Raw genomic sequence first — 19,528 nt, 5'->3', positions numbered from 1 at the left:
ATTTGCTGGCTGTTGGTTGGTGGATGTACATGGAGTGATATTAATCTCTTATGTCTAAAGCAGGCTGCAGACCTTCTCAGCAATTAAACAATATAGTTGATTAAATTTCATTGTCCAGAATATATTTCTGGTCTTCTTAAACCTAGTAATATGGAGGTAGCCATCGTGATCTACCATGAAGTTGCAAGGAAGTCTTTAATCCTAGATCTCCTAAAGGCCAAACTAATGACTTCAGAGTTCTCTAGTGTAATGAAAATCATTTATATACAGAGTTCAATTCACCACATGTTTTTTTGTTCAGAGATCCCAGCCTTAACATCACTGGAACAGAAATACATGTTATCCTATTCCTACAGCTCTGCTGCATCCTAAGCACTCCAGCTCCTCCAAATTCATGCTTATAAAACTTCATTACAATTCTATAATGTACTTCTGATACACATTCCCACCTTCACTCTCATTTGCAATCTCTGGCATTGGCTGAGGTTTGAAGAGAAAGTATAAAAACAGCTGTGTGGAAAGATGGCTTTTTTCTGTTTTCTTGCAGTATTAGTCACAGCTGAAAACAAAATGCACCAGAAATCTCCTGAGATAGCCTGTTCTTTAGAGCATTCTTTGCTAAAACTAGTTCACAGAAGGTTTATCTTCACTCGTAGTATCCCATGAAGTAATAGTTTTTATTTCCCTAATCCAATGTCTCTTTCCCATTAAAGCTGTGTATGCAGGAAGGTTCCAGCATCTGAAAGCAGGCAATTTGGGCTCACTTCTGTATATGGAGTCAGGCTGACCAACAAAGCTCACCATTGTCCCACAACTTCTAACATTATATAGACCTTCATGCAAACAACATTGAAACACCTCAAGAGCTATTCTTAAACTCTTAAATATGACAAAATTATATACATAAATATTAATTGTTAATTGTACCTCTCATTGGAAAGCTTTAGAATGAGTCCATGAATTTGACAAAAAGCCCAAGCAGAACAAAATGAAAGAACAAAATAACCTTTCTAAAACTTTGTTCTGGGTTGATAGAAAACCTGCATGTGAGCGTTCAAGAAAGTCGTATTCTTGGTAGACGTTTATGGTACACCTCACACTTCAGTTAATGCTGAGAAGAGAAATGACCAGGGCTGGCTATCTTCCTGTTTGCACAGCTTCCTTCTCCTCCCCTCAACTGTTTTTACCTCCTGATATCTGTATAGGAGCAGACAAGCATTTGCAATGCTCAGCACATCACCTAGAACATAAGCTAGACATAGATTTGAGGTGACAATCCATGAGGAAAGACTTCTGATACTGTAAAAGGGAAAGTTGGTTGTGCATGCTGCTTGATATGATAGAAATGATAAGAAAAGAGTGGAACATAGATGCTGCCTGTTCCTAGAGTGAAGTGAGGTATTTTGGGTCTTTCTGTCTACTGAGGAGGCACACTTACAGATTTTCTTCAGGAACTGAGTGACTGGGCTAGGTTTCCCTTTCTCATAGAAAAAGACCTAAAGGACATGAAAAGCTTTTTCTTTAAAGTTTTATTTTTGCCCAGTAACCTAAGAATCTGAGCACTCCCCTGATCCATAGGAAAACAGGAACCCTTCTCCAGTATTAGTTGCCCATTCTTCTATCCATGGAGCTAAAATTTATTTCTAAACAATACTATAGTTCTAAAATAATATAAGACTTCAGTCTTCTCTGCATAGTAGTAAGTAAAAAGTCTAATTAATATTTACAAATGGTTTTAAAACATAGGAGTGATCCTTGCTCTACAGCTGTAGAATTTTTTTTCCAATTGAACATATTCCTCTTTGCAAACTGAACCTAATAATATTGAGTTCCTGTAAAACACACTTTCCCTTTCCTTTCAAAAGCCTTTCTGGGGTTGTAAATGTAAAATATGTTTACCTGAATATTGTTTGCATCCATCATTTCCTCATTCTCCACAATGTCCCTGAGAGAAAAGTAGAAAATATAAACTCTGGTCCTGTCATGATAGGGGCTGTCCTCATTTCAGCCACTGTTTTCCAATGTCAATTTGAGATATAGCTGGAGAAGTGCTATCAAAGTGCTTCTCTGCTGAACAGTTTAAGATTACCAAGAATGATGATGGTTTGAGTTAGCTGTTAACTTTGCACTGTATCAGCCCAGAAGAGATCCTGTTAGTTATCATATTATAGCTGAAGGGAAAAACAAGAGCTGAGTGAGGTGGGGTTTTTTAACTCCTGAAACAGATAACATTTACATCCATGGGATCATTCAGTGAATCTGAGGAAGATGTCAGTTTCCAAGCATGTGTGGTGCTTCAGTGTGAAAGCAAGGGAGGCTGCCCCTGCACAAATCACACTGCTTTCTCCCTGTATCAATTTACATCAACCTGGTTACACATTTGAATGATAGTCAGCACTTGAAAAAGCAGGAGGATGCAGTACTGCTTGGGAACTGCGTTTGACTATTTGCTGCTCTCAGATGCAGTGTGGATTGGGAGTAACTGTTCTGTTCAAACTGTATGTTTTCCTATGAATTTCTTTCTGGTTTGGACATAAGCTACTTGAGGCAGTGGGCATTCCTATTTCCCTCCATGTTTAAAAGAAGAAGAATATGCTTACCTCTGTTGCATTTGTTCTATGGTACTTTAAAACAAACAGTAATTGCAATAAATCCTCACACAAACAGACACTGGAATTAGAAACATCCTGAAGTAAGATTCTGTAACAGAATACTATTTGCAGTCAATGAAATAGTTTACTTAATTTCTATCTAGATTTAAAGTTATGATTGAATATAGCAAATCTATTTCAAACCTAAAAATTTCTTTAAAAAAACCTAACAAACAAACAAAAAAAGCCTTCAGTGTATATACAGTTTCCATTTGATTTCACTTTCTTGCTTGTTTTTCTAATCAAAGCAATATTTTATCATAATTGACACATTCTCACTGAACTAACTTCCAGATATCAGCATTTCTAGTAAAAAAAGCATGTTCTCTTGTAAAATTTGTAATGAGTCTTAGAGAATCATGTCTTTCCCAGTTTTACCTCTAAATAAGCCCCACATTAAAGGTGTTGTGCCTTTGTACATGTCTCTGGTGTAATTTTTAAATACTTGTCAGTGGTACCCTTTATACCTTCCAGAGATACAATTACACTTGGACTTCAACTTAATGCCTCTAAAATGCTTCTGTCACCACAAGGTGACTAAGAGTTTAAGAGCATAAATGGCTGAGAAAATATCATCAGTCAAAGAGTCTCACTGGAGATGCAGTGGCCCCCTGATGTTCACCTTACTGATTCAGATTGTGAGTAAGAAGGAAGAAGGGAAGTTTCTCATTTTTGGATAAACTATTTTATGACTCCAATTTCCCTAGTAGATACCTGACTCTGGCACAGGTTTAATGATCCAAGTAAAGCCAACAACATGAAGTGGTCTGCAGAGAGATCCAGTTCCACTCCTGCCTTACCTCCTATTTGTTATCTACATGGCTCTGGCTTGTAATACACCTCTTTTGCTTCACAGTGGAAATTCAAGTAGGTTTACACATCCACAGCTTATTATAGTTGCTATAGCTGATGGCATAATAAACTTCAAAGTTGCCTTAGGCTGGGGGATGAAAGAGGAGAAAAGAGACAGGAAAAAGAAGCCCTCTCCCTCACATCCAGGTGGGAAGAAAAGTGATGAGCCATAATGTGATGACAATGATCAAGTTGAAAATTACAAAAAGAGTCTTTTTTTTTTTTTTCTTGCTTTCTCCCCAGTACAATTATGCTTTTCATCAAGACTTGCTCAATCTCCAATTGGTAGTTACTGTTTATGACACTACTCTTGCTGGTTGGAGCATTCCTGATTAGCTGCAGGTGTTGCACACTAATTGGCCATTAAGTTTTGGCATGTATATTATCGATAATATTTACTGGATTTTAAAATTAGCATTATTCTCTATCTGCTAGGATGTGTTTGTTTTCATATGAAGCTACAAAAGAAAACTACAGGGTGAAGGGTGAGTGGTTCTACACATGTATAGGGATAAACAGCTACAAGACAAATGGTGAAGGGGCAGAGGAAGAACATGACCATTTAATTGTCAAGGACAAGGACTTTGAAGCAAAAACTGGAAATAACAGGTCAGAATCTCACACGGCAAGGTGGATAAAGGCACTAGAGGTGTCCTTGTAAAAACACTGCTACAGAAGTCTTGGGTTGTGTTCATGAAAGATTACTGCATTGCAGTGAAAGGCAGGTTACAGATGGAAGGTCCTTAGTATTGCAAGGCTTAGAGCAGATAAGGCACCATGCAACATTTTGTCTTCTAGGTTCCTTGATATTTTCTCATGCCAAGAGATACTGTGGAAAAACAGAACCATGAGAAGTATGAGTGTGCTGAGGGAAATGAGGTAGTGAGCATGACACATTTTGTTTGCTGGGTGGTACAGGAAAGTCCAAGTGTTGCTCATTTTTCTAGAGGAAGAAGTGTAGGAGAGAAGGGGATCTTTAATACTATAGCAATTAGGGCCACTATGCCTGAATTTGCTGGGTTTAGCTAAAGCCAGTGGAAATATATACAGTCCACAAAATTTCAACAGGTTACTAAAGAACATTCAGTAAGTAGTGTGGATCAAAGGATTGAATTATCCATAGAAGATGTCTTTGTCCTTCTGCTCACTATAACAATAGTCACTAAACTTCTAAATTTGGCACTGCAGTTTACTGTCCAAATTTATTTGTGATAATCCCAGGCATTTTAAAACCAAGAAACTGAAGCAAGATGGAAACAAATGGTTTACGAACAAGAAATTAATCATATAGCCTGGTAGACCAGGATATCTAAGCTGATACCGCTCGAATGTTAGGATACACAAAATGCACTGAGCAAGCTTTCCAGCTTCTTTGTAGATCCCCAGGTTTGGTGTGGTCGATTCTGACACAGGACCTGGTAGTTAAAGGAAATCTAAATTTTACAAAACTCATACCTAATTCTTTTTTTATTTTTTTTTTTTATACTTCTGATTGGTATATAGCCCCACACACTAGCAATGGTAATTTAAAAATCCCCAAATGTAGTGAATATAATATTATTTTCTTTACTATCTTTAGCTTATGTGTTCACAAGTTAAAAGGAAGCCTTTTTTCTGCAGCAGCAGATGCAGGATGAAGCACAAAACAACACTCATCAGAATGGATATCTTGTAAAGAATACTTTTTTAAGACTGACCTTTCTCCCATCTTCCTCTCCTGATTCCTTTTCTTAGAATACGGTTTATTCTTTTTTGACTGTTTTGGGGTTTCGTATGTTTTTATATCATTCTTCATCTCTTCCTCCTCCTACATCATCTCCACAGAAATCTTCACTATTCAAAAGGGAATCCCCAAAACCATAACACAAATATCCAGATCCAAACAGAAAGTTCAGCATAAATCTCTTTTATTCTCCCTTTTCACTGTCCTAGCTTCCTGGACATTGTTTTTCTATGAGAGGCAGTGTATGCTCAGAACTGAACACTGTCTTAATAGAGAAAAAACTTGTATTGCATAAAAGTGAGATTTACAGGGCAATGTTCTGTCACTAGTCCTCTTAGTCCAACAGTTCTCTTGCACTCAGTGTCACCAGATGTTTGAGAATATAGCTATATAACTATTTCTTCAATGTGTTGACTGATATAATGGGGACAAATGTACTGCCTGAAAGTTGCCGAGCATGATGAGTTGTGCAAGAGATCCTGAAACAGCAGTATCCCTTTTGCAGTGAGATTTCTTTTAGCATGAGGCCAGTGGTCCCCTTGACATCTCAGTTCCCCTGCTCAGGAAATAGGAGGTTAGCAGTGCAAAGACCTGTCAGCTAGCTGTAGCATCTCTCGTCTGTGACAGCAGAAGTTCCATCTCTGTTTTCCTCTGAAAGCACAGGAAAGTCAAGAAATATAAGGTGAAGAAGTATCTCAGGGAATCTGGGAAATTCTCAGATCTGGAGATACTGTGTCCAGCTGATGGGTTTTTTTGTTCCTGAAAAAAATGGGGTTCTGTGGTTTAAATACACTTATTGAAACATATTTAGGTACTCACAAAAATGACATGTTTCTCTGCTGACCCACAATACATCCCAGCCTTCTTTTCGTTCTATCCCACATTGCCATGTCTACTGTTGCTTACTATGAGCAGTAATCTCTCTGTTTTGATAGTGCTGTCCTCATTGTACCCTAGATGTCCATTGCAGAATCAGGGCCTGTATTAGTTTTCTTCTCAGTTTGTATTTGTGTACTTCTGCTTAGCTTTGGGGAGCACTGTGGGGCAATTTGTGAAATGACAGTGCTTTCTGCCGGGAAGATCATTATAGGCAGAAGGCATTCCAATGTGCAAATTACAGTTCTGCTTATAGGGAATTTGTTCTGCTTAATACAAAAGAGCTTTACAAAAGGAAGGTTTCGACACACTTTCCCCTAATTTAGAGCTGCAGAACTAACTTCCATGCTGTGCAGAAATGCACAAAGAGGGTTAAGTCAGTTTTAAAAGAGCATCAGTTGGGTGAAAATGCATTTGACCTTCACAGGGTTCTTCAGTCATTCTTCAGCTTGAGTGGCTGAGTGAAGAGTGTGTCATTCTGTCATATTTAAAAAAAAAAAAAAAAAGAGAAAAATTTAAAAATTGATCCTGTCTACTCCTGAAAGCCTTCGTTTTCATTGGTATCTAACTGACATAAATAATGTTTGGTTGAGTTTTCATTGCTATTTTTATTTAAATGTTCTGAAGCATGCCAGCTAGCAGCAAGGTCCATTTTTATAGAATAGTGAATTCCCACAGTTCTAGTAAATATAATCAGATAAGGGGAAGTTGAACTTAAACCTTCTGTTGTAGTCAATAAAAGTAAACTTCATAACCCAAGACTATATCTCTATTTATAATTGCTAATTACAAAAACTATTCAAGGACACTCTAAAAACAGGATTATAAATCCATCTAATAAAAAAAATAGAAGAACATAGAGAGAGAAAAAGGAGACAGTCAGTGAGAGCTACGAAATGAAAAAGGAATACAAAGCAAATATGCCTGAGTGTTTTAAGAGGCAAAATATTTCCCAGGTACGTTCTTATTGTTCTTCAGTATTACATTATCTATGTGACAGTGATCTTGCATTTCTATAAAAGCTTGTTGACCAAACTGATTGATGTAGTATAGTACAGATCATAGAGGTGATTGGAACCAGAAGCTCTTCCAAAGAAAAGCATGTAGGAGGAAAATTATGTATCCCCTGTGTTTGAACTTTTAGCTCAAGAACCTATATCCCTTTTACCAGATTTGCTTTAGTAAGTTATGCAGAGGGTGCAGATGCTGCCAATGTTAGACATTCAAATTGAACTCTCAATATGGCATGAGATAAAATTCCAGAGAAAGCAGGTCAAGAGAGGAATCTAAAGTTTATATCACCTATGGAATAAATTATTTAAGTGTCTTCCAGGAACCAACATCCTGGCTGAGCCATCAGAGCTAAAATCTTAAAACCAGTAACATGGATAACTCCAGCTGTCTCCTTGAGTTTCTGCTTTCTTTCACTTCTTTTGTATAAACTTGTGGAAGGAAAATTTTCTAAGTGGTAAAACAGTGCCAGCTTTAGTACTGAGCATTTACCTTTCACAGTCAAAGGTAGAGATGCTGAAAACACCAACAAATGTAATTGATAACTAACAAAATCCTTCCAAGAAGCAGGGGTGTGAACAGTCCTACTTACTTCCCTCTGAACAAAAACAAGGATTTGGGGGGAATTTTTAAATCTATTGTCAAAAAGAAAAATATTTTCAGTGGGAAATACTTTAAATGGTTTAAAAGTAACAAAAATATGTAACTCACCCCTCTGGCACAACTCTTTATGGGCAGATCATGACAATTTTTTTTTTAGAATTAGAGTCATGGGGTGGGTTTGGTTGGAAGGAACCTTTACAGATCATCAAGTTCTAAACCCCCTGCTGTGGGCAGGGATATCTTTTATTGTAAGACAGCCTTTGTCTCAGCGCCATAAGGCAGTGCCACCCATGGCTTTGCTGTGCACCCATGATGTTCTCCACAGCCCTGCTGAGCTCCATGGAGGTCCTGAGAGATGATGGGATCACAGCTGGAGGCAGCAGAGCCTCAGGTTTCATCACTTGCCCATAACCACAGTGTTGGTTAGTGATGTGACCCATTCATTTTTTAGGTAGACTTCAGGTCAGATTTTCAATGGCTTGATAGTTTCTTTAAATGCATATAGTGTGTCTTTTCTACTCTGACATCCATGATGAAAAGTTGCAATCTGAGAGGGTTTTCTGGTTACATCACTGCTGTACAGTGAACACTTATTTCTAGGGTGTCTTTTTATATCAGCCCTTAGTATATGTTACAGCTCTAAAAGAACTGAAAGCTAAGATATATTGTGTTCCTTTTGTAATTACTCAGAACTATTTTGACATCAAGTGAACCAATCGGTGATATTTGTGGTCTCCTGTTTTGAACTCACACCTTAATGATTTTTAGAGCAGTCAGACTGAAACACCATAATCTTTAAAAAATACATTCTTATTCTATTGGCTAAAAAAAAAGAGGTAAAAATTCAGAGAATGGCAGAACAAAAAGAATAGCCACATAAAATCAGAATCACTCATACTGTGTTTAAGGTCACTTTTAAGTTGCTTTTTTTTTTCTTCTTTTTAATGTATATGAGTATTTTAAGAACAATTTTCAGGAGAAATAAAGGAAGGAAGAAAGAAGGCAAAGTATATTTAAGACCTCCTTGAAGACACCCAAAGCTAATAATGATATACACTGTAGAAAGAACAACTGTGAGATGGGTGCAAAATGCCACAAACACAGCTAATTAAAAATGTGGTTATTAGGGTTTAGTTACACTGCAGTTAGAGATAATGCTGCAGAGAGCGTGAGTGAAAGCACATTTTATATTGTAGTAGGATTGCATTTTATGTGGCATTTTATTTTATTTTAAGGGGTGCTTCTATTTAGACAGAGGAAGATTTCAATTACGAATTAAAATGGACTCACTGTGGCTTTTCTGTATATTTTGGACGTGAGGGAGGGAGCAAGAAGGGTACAAACTTTCTTCTAAAATTGGCATCCCACCAAAAACAGCACTAAAAATTTGTGCCTTACCATAAAAAACAGCTGCCCAGATTCCCAAGACATGTGGGAATGCCTGACATCTATGAATTTTGTTATCCAAAGCAATCAATAGAAATTATTCAGGTTTTGAAACTGTAGGTCTAAACATCATTGTTAATGTGATGTTGTTTTCCAGTACATTTAAGGCCACATTTCAAAGCAACTCAGCTTCTACATACAGAGGAAAAAACATAAAAGGCACCTTTATAAAGTATTTCACATGTTAAACGTTCTCTAGAAATATATTTGTTATTTAGTGCCTCATATAAGTTTGAGATCTGAACAAGTTCATACTGATTCTTATATACTGATCCATGAGTGTCTACACCTAAAATACCTTTCTGTGTGTGGGTTTTGGACTTGTATAAGAATCACATGGGAAACACTCCTGCCACACTGACTGATGCATGGAATCATAGAACAGTTTGGTTTGGAAGGGACCTTTAAAGGTTCTCCAGTCCAGCTTGCTTGCAATGGGCAGGAGCATCTTCAAGTAGATCAGGTAGAACGCTTCTTCAGTTTTCCTAGGGTCTCTCTAACCATCTTGTTCTTTTGTAGAGCTTCTATCACACCAGTGGTCCTGTAATATCTAAGATAAAATGTGAAAAGTTATTATTTTTTTATGTTTCTTTGAAATATCTTTAGTTAAAACAGCATTTTTTTTACTATCTGAATCAAGGTTTTTAGTGCACCAAAAGGAAGATTTGAAACATTTAAGCAAAGATATCTATCTTTGCTTTGATACCTCACCTCCTGAAAGAAAATTATTCAGCAGAACAAAATCCATAAGTTGTAATTTCTTTTTCCCCCCATCCATCTATTTATCCGTCCACATCTGAGCTTGTCTATAGTAACAGATTATCTTCTCTGCTCCTACAACAAGGTCCAGAACAAAAATAAACTTTAATAAAAGGAATAATCTACTGAATCTAAGATTTTTTTCTAAAAGCAAAGGTAGACTGGCTTTACCTGCACATAACAGCAAGATGAGAGAGTCTTGATGCACATCTCCATTTTAAAGAGTCATTTGGGGAGTTCACAGACATGCACTGCCTTCAACCTGTACTCCTTGACAATATTTTTTCAAACTATAAGCTTTGTTTACAGAGAATGTTGTAGGAGAGATGTGCAGGATCGTTTTCCTATCACCTAGAGCTGTTAGCCATCAGAGTGAATACAGTCTTTAGGCTAACCAGAGGAAGAAAACAGGAAGATATTCCTCTGAGTGAAACACAGTAAGACCTGCTTCTTCTTTTGGTATTTGACCAAAATAAGTGCAGCACATTCCAAAGGATTTAATGACTGTGCTCCTATTTCCAAACTAACCAGTGCCAGAAAATATTCCAAGACACCAGAATAAGATTGCTTATAAAGTTAAATTGTTAGTGTTGTCCCTAGCACAGTTTTTGCATCAGGTAATCAGCATTTCCCCAGGCAATTTCCGGGAACAGCTCAGGAGACAACATGGGCCAAGGATGATTCTCAATAGGCAGTTTGGATGTGGCCACCCAGTTTTGGAGGTTAAAAGAATTTCCTAGTAAGGAGGTGGAACGACCTGTGCCAGCTGGCTTCTGCATCGAAAACCAGTTCTGATCATGTATAATTTAGTAGCATAGATGTGGCTTTTGTTTCTACATTGTATATTACATAATATCACAGTACACAACATGAATATGACATAAAAAGTAAATTAAAATGGGAATGAAAATTTCAATTAAACCAAGAACACTTACTCCAGAATCAATTTGGTAACAGATTCAAAGGGGGGGAAACATTGCTTACTTGCATGCATTTTGCTCAGGAAATGTTTCAAAATTAAGAACTTAAATGTGAATTACAAAATACAGTTCCATCCCAGTTCTCATTAGTAGAGACTCAGCAAGTTCAGGAAAAACTGTGCAGCATCTGTCAGTTGCTACCCACACAACACACCTACATGCACATACACACATAATTCAATGAAAATAAACAGTACCTAACACTTTGAAAAGGTCATTCAGTCTTTCTGGTGCAGACATTTTGCTCCCTTTGTGACCAGTTTCACAAAAAGCAGTCTTTCTAACTTCAGCTGTTTAAAAAGCTGACGTTTATGCCTTAGATTCTCCTCATCTCGGTTGACGTACTCGCTTGTGCTGAGGGCTTTGTGCCTCAGGAAAACATCTCCCGCTCTCTCCTACTCACCATGCTAATACTGACATGAACATGAGAACCTTCATCTTCAGTTTAACATTTCAAATGGGAATTTCTAAGCATCCAGTAAAAAAAAGAAAACCAAAAAAACCCAAAAACAAACAAAAAATCAAAACCCCACAAACCAAAAAATTAAGAAGAAAAAAAAAAAAAAAGAAAACAAAAGAATAAAAAGGAGGAAAGGGGAAAACTTCCTTGTATCTCTAAAACAGAAGTAAGTAGAAAGCTTTCTGCACATGGGCAGTGGTCATTTGTTTTTATCGGCTTCAGGACCTGGGGCAGAGATTTTGGTTCTCCCAGGCATCAGTCCCCTATGCAAGATGAGTTGTAGCACATGCTGAGTTTGCAAGTTACTGAACCACACAGAAACCTAGCAGCCATGTAAAAGTAAAACAAAGTCCAAACACTGATAAGGTGCCCAGCAGTTTCTGCTCCATGTGATTGCAGAGATGACGTTGAGAAGGTTATTTCAGCACAGGATCTTGGTCTTAAAACTGGTCATAATATGCTCAATAACAGCAGGTTTCCTCATTAGAGATACTTTTTCTTTGCTTTCATTAAAATATGTGTAGCAAAAAATTTGACAACCTTATTGTTGTAATCTATTTTATTTTAATTAATATTTTCATTGAAATTGCACACTTCTTTTTATCAAGTTCATTTTTAAGACCTTGCTTTTTCCTTATCTATTTAATGAATTTCACCATATAACAAGAAAATGTGACTTTCGGTGATAAAAAAAGATATAAAAAGAAATTATTTTGTTACAAATATCTATTAAAAAGGACACAAACATCGACATACAAAAAATAGCAATATAAACCCAGAAAAAGGAATACAGCTTCAAAACATAGTTTCCTTTTCTTCAAGAGAGGATTTGTCTGTTTTTTCAAAAAGCTTCTTTGTGTTTTTTCTTTAGTTTCAGAACGAAATGAGGGACAACGAATTACAAAATAACTTAAGAAAGGTGTTTCATGTATGAAGTCTCATAAACCTCATCTATTTTGCTTTCTTCACCACATTGGTTCATTACAAACATGACTCTTGAAGAAGCTTCTGAAAGCCACGGAATAATATCACCAGGATACACAGCCTCCTTTGTTAAGGAGAAAGGAAGGCCAACCCTTAAGAAGTCTTCTTCTAACGCTCTTGCAAGGAAAGCTACCTGAGATGAAAAGCAGTAGTTCCATCTTTATGCAGCTGTATTGAGTCTTGTTAGCAGAGACACAGGAGATGACTTCATTTCCAAAGTGAAAATAACATACATGTTATTCATAGAATAGTTAGGGTTGGAAACGACCTTAAGATCACCCAGTTCCAACCCCCCCGCCATGGGCAGGGACACCCCACACTAAACCATGCCACCCAAGACCTCATCCAACCTGGCCTTGAACACCGCCAAGGATGGAGCTTTCACAACCTCCCTGGGCAACCCATTCCAGTGCCTCACCACCCTCTCAGTAAAGAATTTCTTCCTTATATCCAATCTTAACTTCCCCTGTTTAAGTTTGAACCTGTTACCCCTTGTCCTGTCACTACAGTCCCTGATGAAGAGTCCCTCCCCAGCACCCTTGTAGGCCCCCTTCAGATACTGGAAGACTGCTATGAGGTCTCCATGCAGCCTTCTCTTCTCCCTCAGGAATCGGTGTTGGGACTGGTCTTGTTCAACATCTTTGTCGGTGACATGGACAGTGGGATTGAGTGCGCCCTCAGCAAGTTTGCCGATGACACCAAGCTGTGTGGTTTGGTTGATATGCTGGAGGGAAGGGATGACATCCAGAGGGACCTTGACACGCTTGTGAAGTGGGCTGATGCAGCCTATCAACCAAACCACACAGCTTGGTGTCATCAGCAAACTTGCTGAGGGTGCACTCAATCCCATTGTCCATGTCACCAACAAAGATGTTGAACAAGACCAGTCCCAACACCGATCCCTGAGGGACACCACTCGTTACCGGTCTCCAGCCGGACATCAAGCCATTGACCACAACACTTTGCATGCGGCCATCCAGCCAGTTCTTTATCCACCGAGTGGTCCATCCATCAAATTGATGTCTCTCCAATTTAGAGACAAGGATGTCACGTGGGACAGTGTTGAACGCTTTGCACAAGTCCAGGTAGATGACGTCAACTGCTCTGCCCCTGTCCATCAGTTTCGTAGCCCCATCATAGAAGGCCACCAAATTGGTCAGGGAGGATTTCCTCTTAGTGAAGCCATGCTGGCTGTCACCAACCACCTCCTTGTTTCTCATGTGCCTTAGCATGCCTTCCAGCAGAATCTGCTCCAGGAGTTTGCCAGGCACAGAGGTGAGACTGACCTCTAGTTCCAACCCCCCTGCCATGGGCAGGGATACCTCACACTAAACCATGTCACCCAAGGCTCTGTCCAACCTGGCCTTGAACACAGCCAGGGATGGAGCTTTCATAGGTTCCCTGGACAACCCATTCCAGTGCCTCACCACACTCATAGTAAAGATCTTCCTCCTTATATCCAATCTCAACTTCCCCTGTTTAAGTTTTAACTCATTACCCCTTGTCCTATCACTACAGTCCGTAATGAAGAGTCCTTTCCCCAGCATCCTTGTAGGCCCCCTTCAGATACTGAAAGGCTGCTATGAGGTCTCCATGCAGCCTTCTCTTCTCCAGGCTGAGCAGCCCCAACTTTCTCAGACTATCTTCCTACGGGAGGTGCTCCATCCCCCTGACCATCCTCTGGACTTGTTCCAACCACTCCATTTCCTTTTCATGTTGAGGACACCAGAACTGTACACAATACTCCAAGAGAGGTCTCACGATATTGCCCAAGCAAGATCTGTACTACACTCATCGTTCCTCTCTAATAGGCTTCTCCCCTGGTTTCTTTCTGGGAAACTGATAGCACAGGTTCCAAAAAGCAAAGATCTTTACTAGTCTCTGTATTTACACCAAAATATGGGACAGTGCCTCAGTTTCATCCCTTCCTTTTCGGAAACACTGTCTTTCAGCGTTATGATGTATTGGTAATGCAGAGTTTCTGCCTAAAATCAATGCCTTCACAAAGGAACAGGGAACATCATGTACGTGTATGGTGTTAATCACCACCATCACGTCCTTCGAATCCAACTTGTTCATTGCAATTCTCCTGTTCAAGCACTGACTCATCCCAAACCTGCTTAGCTGATGAAATCTGACAGCATCGCAGCTTGAGTTGGCCCAACCTATTTAGCTTATGAGATCTGACAGGATCACAGCTGGAAATGCCCCAGGAGATCTGATGGGATCACAGCTTGAGAAGGCTTAGCTATAGACACAGTATACAAACATTCATCCAAAGATTTGCATAAAACTTAGATCACATCCTAAAATAAAACCTCATTTACAAGAAAAAAAGCAAACAAAAACTTTTTTAGGAATACATCATTCATTTTATAAGAATATATAATTCTTCCTTTTTTGTTTCTTTTTTTTTTTTTCAAGTCTGTATGCATTTCCTCAGGCAGAAAGATAAACCTACCAACAGATTACAGGATTCTCATCAGGATTACTACCCAATCCAACAAACCCAAGGGCATAAAGAAGCATGAAGGTTATTGACAGTCTATCCAGCTTTCAGAATTTCTTTATTGTTTACTAGATGTTTTTACGGGATGTGAGATCAACCTCCCCATTGCCAAAAAGAAAAGATAAATCTCTCCTCAACAATTCTGGTAACTGGATCAAAAGTTGCTGTCACTTTTTTTTGTCTCAAACAGTGATTCTTTCTCTGTTTTAATTAGTATTATTGTATTTGCATACTCTATTATCTAATGTCAAGGAAAGTTACATGGTGTATTTGAAATATAACCAGCACATTTTGTTTTGATGCTTTCCATAAGCTAACTTTATGGACGTTACTTCAGTTTGCTTATCACAATATGAATCTCAGAATCACAATATGAATCTCAGGATCTGCAAATTGAGTTTTTTGAATATGACTTTTGCAGAACTCCACTATGCTTTAGAGTGAATAATCACAATGTCTTTCCCACTTTTCTGCCTCATTATATTGGGAAATAAGTTGAAAAGAGATTTGAGTATTTCAAAGTTAGCACGCTGATAGGAATCTAATCATTTCTAAATAAAATTTTTAAAAAAAACAAAACAACAAACCCAAACAAATCATTACTTTTTATGCAACTACATATCAGTAAAATTACTTTTTAAAAGCAGATATAATTGTAGACACTTATTAGACTAGTGACTAATAACTGTATTTGGATATACTGGAATTGTAGGCATTCATTGTGATGATGTTGTCGTCTTTACCATACTATTTTATTTCATTGTAAGACTGCCTAAAAACTGCCATCAAAGATCAGAGCTGTTCCCGTGGGAAACATGATATACAGAAATGCTAAATAGCTTGTTGATAACAACTAAGGAAATATCTTCATATCTGCTTATCTTATACCCTAAACTAAAACACCTTCTCAGCAGCTGCAACTCCACTAAAGCTTGTGGAAATCAGGTCATAAAGACTTTCCTTGTCCATCTATCTAAAACAGTGTTCTTCAGCCTTTCCAGGTTAGTGACCTGCCTTATTCAAGTAAAAATTTTCTCTGACCCTCTTACATTAACTATGAAAATAGGAGTACATAATGTATTTATGATAACAATGAAATGCCTGTATAATTTAGTTGTGTGCATGTTTCAAGAGGTCGACAGAGAAGACTTGACATTGAAGAGGAAGGATGAGTGTGGAAGAGTTTCATTGCCTTTGTTGATATAAAAATTTTAACTGCCTCAAACTGACATTGCTTGTCTTTCATGACCATTACATCAGAGCCCACAGTATAGGTCAGTAGGCATTCCTCAGTATTACAGGGTAAGTTTTCTGGGTAAGGGTTTCTCTGTCCTAAAACCCATGTGAAATAGATGAAGAAAACAAAGTCTTTTCCAACTTCAACAAAGGGGTTCTTATTCCCATCTGAATTCTTTAGTCATATATTTCATTCAAGAAAGACTTCTTAATATATGAAAATTATCTTTGTAAAATTGTCAGCATATCAGTGTTCCCCTCTACCTCAAGAAGTGTTTCTTCAAACAGGCAGTACAGAAAATGGACCTGATAAAACACAGTCACAAATTTTGGCCTAACAAGGTTTCAATGTACGTATGATTGCACTTTATTTCTGAACTGTCCACCAAGCATGGCATTTGGAATATAATAGTGTTTGAATGTGACAGGAAATTCATCAAAATCAGTCTCATAATTCCTTCTTTCTATCTCCAGCTTTTCCAGATCACAGTTCTCCCTATACAGGAAGACACAAGCTCCCTGCATATTTCCTATTTCACAAACAAAACCAATCAAAGAAGTAGAGTAAAAAAAAAAAAAAAAAACAAGTAACTTAGAAGAACAGTTATTTTATAAAGCTAAAGATATTCAGGAGCTGATTTATGTCCTTTAACTTAGACATTCATAATGTAGGTGTTGGTGTCTGTTAAACTCCCTAGGCTCTTATGAGGTGTGATGCGTGTCAGCTAAAGTACACAGCTAAAGAGGACCAGATGAATTGCTCCCTAAAAGTACTTAGCACCCCAGTTTACTGCAACGAGTGACTGCAGAGCCTGGGGTGACTTGTTCAGATGTATAGGTCTGCTGAGTAGATATCTGAAGCTAGATGAGATGAACCCTGGACTGGGATAATCTATCATAAAATGTGGCTAAATTCCCAGCTTGCTGCAGACCTGCTTTCAGACACCAGGGAAAACATCACCTACAGAAAACAATGTCTGGATCTCATCCCTCTTCCAAACTTGCACAGAAACAAAAGCAGCTGAAGTGTCCAGAAGGAGGGTGGTCTGAGTGTTGCTTCCACTGGGGCTGTATGAGTTCTTGAAGTGTATTGTTTGAAAAATGATGGTGCATAAGTTAGTGAGGCTCCAGGGCAGTAGCTTACCCAGTGTTAGCATAGCTGACATGCTGACAGTTTATATGGAATTTATGTGCCCATTTACACTGCTTTTTATGGGGAAACATGTTGTTACCTTACAGCTGCCACATCACATGCTACTTATCCTGCCTCAGAGCTACAGAGCACCTTCCTCAAGGAAATATACATACATCAGGAGCTTATGTATTTTTTAACAACACTGTAAGGGGAAAATAATAAAATATGCATTATACTGCATACTAGAAGCTTTTAATTTTTCTATATAACTTATTTAGCAGATTTAATTTATACTATAACCATTTGCAGTTTTTCTCCTCTTTATCATTCACATATTAAAAGTGAGATAAAAAAGTCTGAAGTAAGGAAGTATTTTCAATAGGATAAAGGAACAGTGTGAGAATCTATTGAGGTTCTACAGTAGTGCCAAAAGAACTGAAATAAACATATAAAACATGGATGATAAAGAATGCTTAACAATGTTGATTACAACAATATATTCAATAGTAAATCAGATAGTAGAAGGTTGAGATTAGTGACAGGATTTATAATCTAGCCTTTTTATTAAAAAAGAATTCCAAAAAACCCCATGAAAATAAATAATCTACTGTTATTTCTTCATATTTCAAAAGGTGTACTTCATTATACCTTCTACTAAATTCCCTCACTGATAACCTTTCACATTCACCTGACAACCCATGTTTCTACCTAGAAATATTCCGTTTTTTCATTTCAGTAAGGAATAACATGAAAAAGTTGTTTTATCTTCCTGAAGTAATTCCTTAATACTGGTTTTAGTAATGATGTGGGTAATTACTTGCTATGGACCTACCATGAAGAATAGCCAATAAAGGCCATTGCTGTAGTGCTATTACATCCTATTGTACTGATGATGGTTTAATTAGAACAGCTGGTTTTATTTAATATAACCCCAGCATAATGTTTAGATTCTGCTACAGGGTAAACCAGAACCTCATTTACCTGAGATTTGAGAATGAAAATGTACCATTTTCTGTCTTCTATGGCTCCAAGGGCTGAAAAGCCAAAAGCAATTTTTTATATTTTAATACAGGATTGGAAATTAGCCTACAATACAGTCAAAACTCAAAACCCAGGATTTCCCACTTTTCCAGCACCAGCTATTGGTACAAAGGCATTTTATGTGAGAATTGTTCAATAGAGCTGGCAGTCAGGTTCTCTTTCTCTGCCTTCACAAGAACGCAAAGTTAAGTTGGTGATTACATCTTCAGATCAAGAAAAAGCAAAGGTATAAAACTGAGTTACACATTAGGATTTGAAAGTGACAGCAACTACAAGTTCCCTGGAACAGTGCATTTGGGCTGCTTTCCTGATAACAGCATTAGGCTTTTCTGGAGGAAACAGCCAGTGTTAATTCACCTTGACTAACAGCAATGCTGAGCCCTAAAGGATCATGTCGCCCTGGATGGAAAGTTATCAGCCATTACTGTTAGTATGAATGTGGAGACAGCAGAAAATCTCTGTATTACCATAGAGAGTCCAGTTTCTAAAAATGACAAAAAAAAATCTACAAAAGCTTCAAAAAAAGCTTTCTTTCTTTTGTCTTTAAAGTCCTAGGAGATCATATTTGTCACTATTTTGAAGTAGTTCCAGTGCTGTACCCATGTCTCTGCCTGAGTGCATATCTTCCTCAAGCCCTTGGGGTTTTGCCACTCAAAAAAATGCCTACTTTATGAAGGACAATCATAGAATCACAGAATGGTTTGGGCTGGACAGGATCTTAGAGTTCATCCAGTCCCAACCCCCTGCCATGGGCAGAGACACCTTCCACTAGAGTAGGTTGCTCCAAGCCCTGTCCAGCCTGACCTTGAACACTGCTGGGGTGGGGCAGCTGCAGCTTCTCTGAGCACCCTGTGCCAGCGCCTCAGCACCCTCACAGGGAAGAGCTTCTGCCTAATGTCTAATACAGAAGTTAAGATTTAGGAAAGCAAATTTACAGAAGACTGAAATAAAGGCTTATAATGCCCGTATTTCTTTTCTTTTTTCCTAGTACTTTCTGGAACTTAGTAGATTTCTATGTTTGGAGAGAGCTGAACTTTCGTTGACAACATGTATATTCATCTGCAACCGCCTGCTGCAGATGTTTCCTCTGCTGAGCATTTTAGGATTTAGGACAGCACCCTACATAAGTTCTGGCAGACAACCAGAGAGATAGATGACAGAGAGTAGCCATGTGAGGTGCAAATATAATCTATGTTAACATATCTCCTATTTCAAATAAATACTTTGATTTGCCTAGCTCTACAACTGATTTAGTTTTCCAT

The sequence above is a fragment of the Psittacula echo genome (genome assembly GCF_963264785.1).
Source record: "Psittacula echo genome assembly, chromosome: Z".
Classification (NCBI taxonomy): Eukaryota; Metazoa; Chordata; class Aves; order Psittaciformes; family Psittacidae; genus Psittacula; species Psittacula echo.
The sequence above is the reverse complement of the archived record's forward strand: the minus strand, read 5'-3'. Positions refer to the sequence as shown.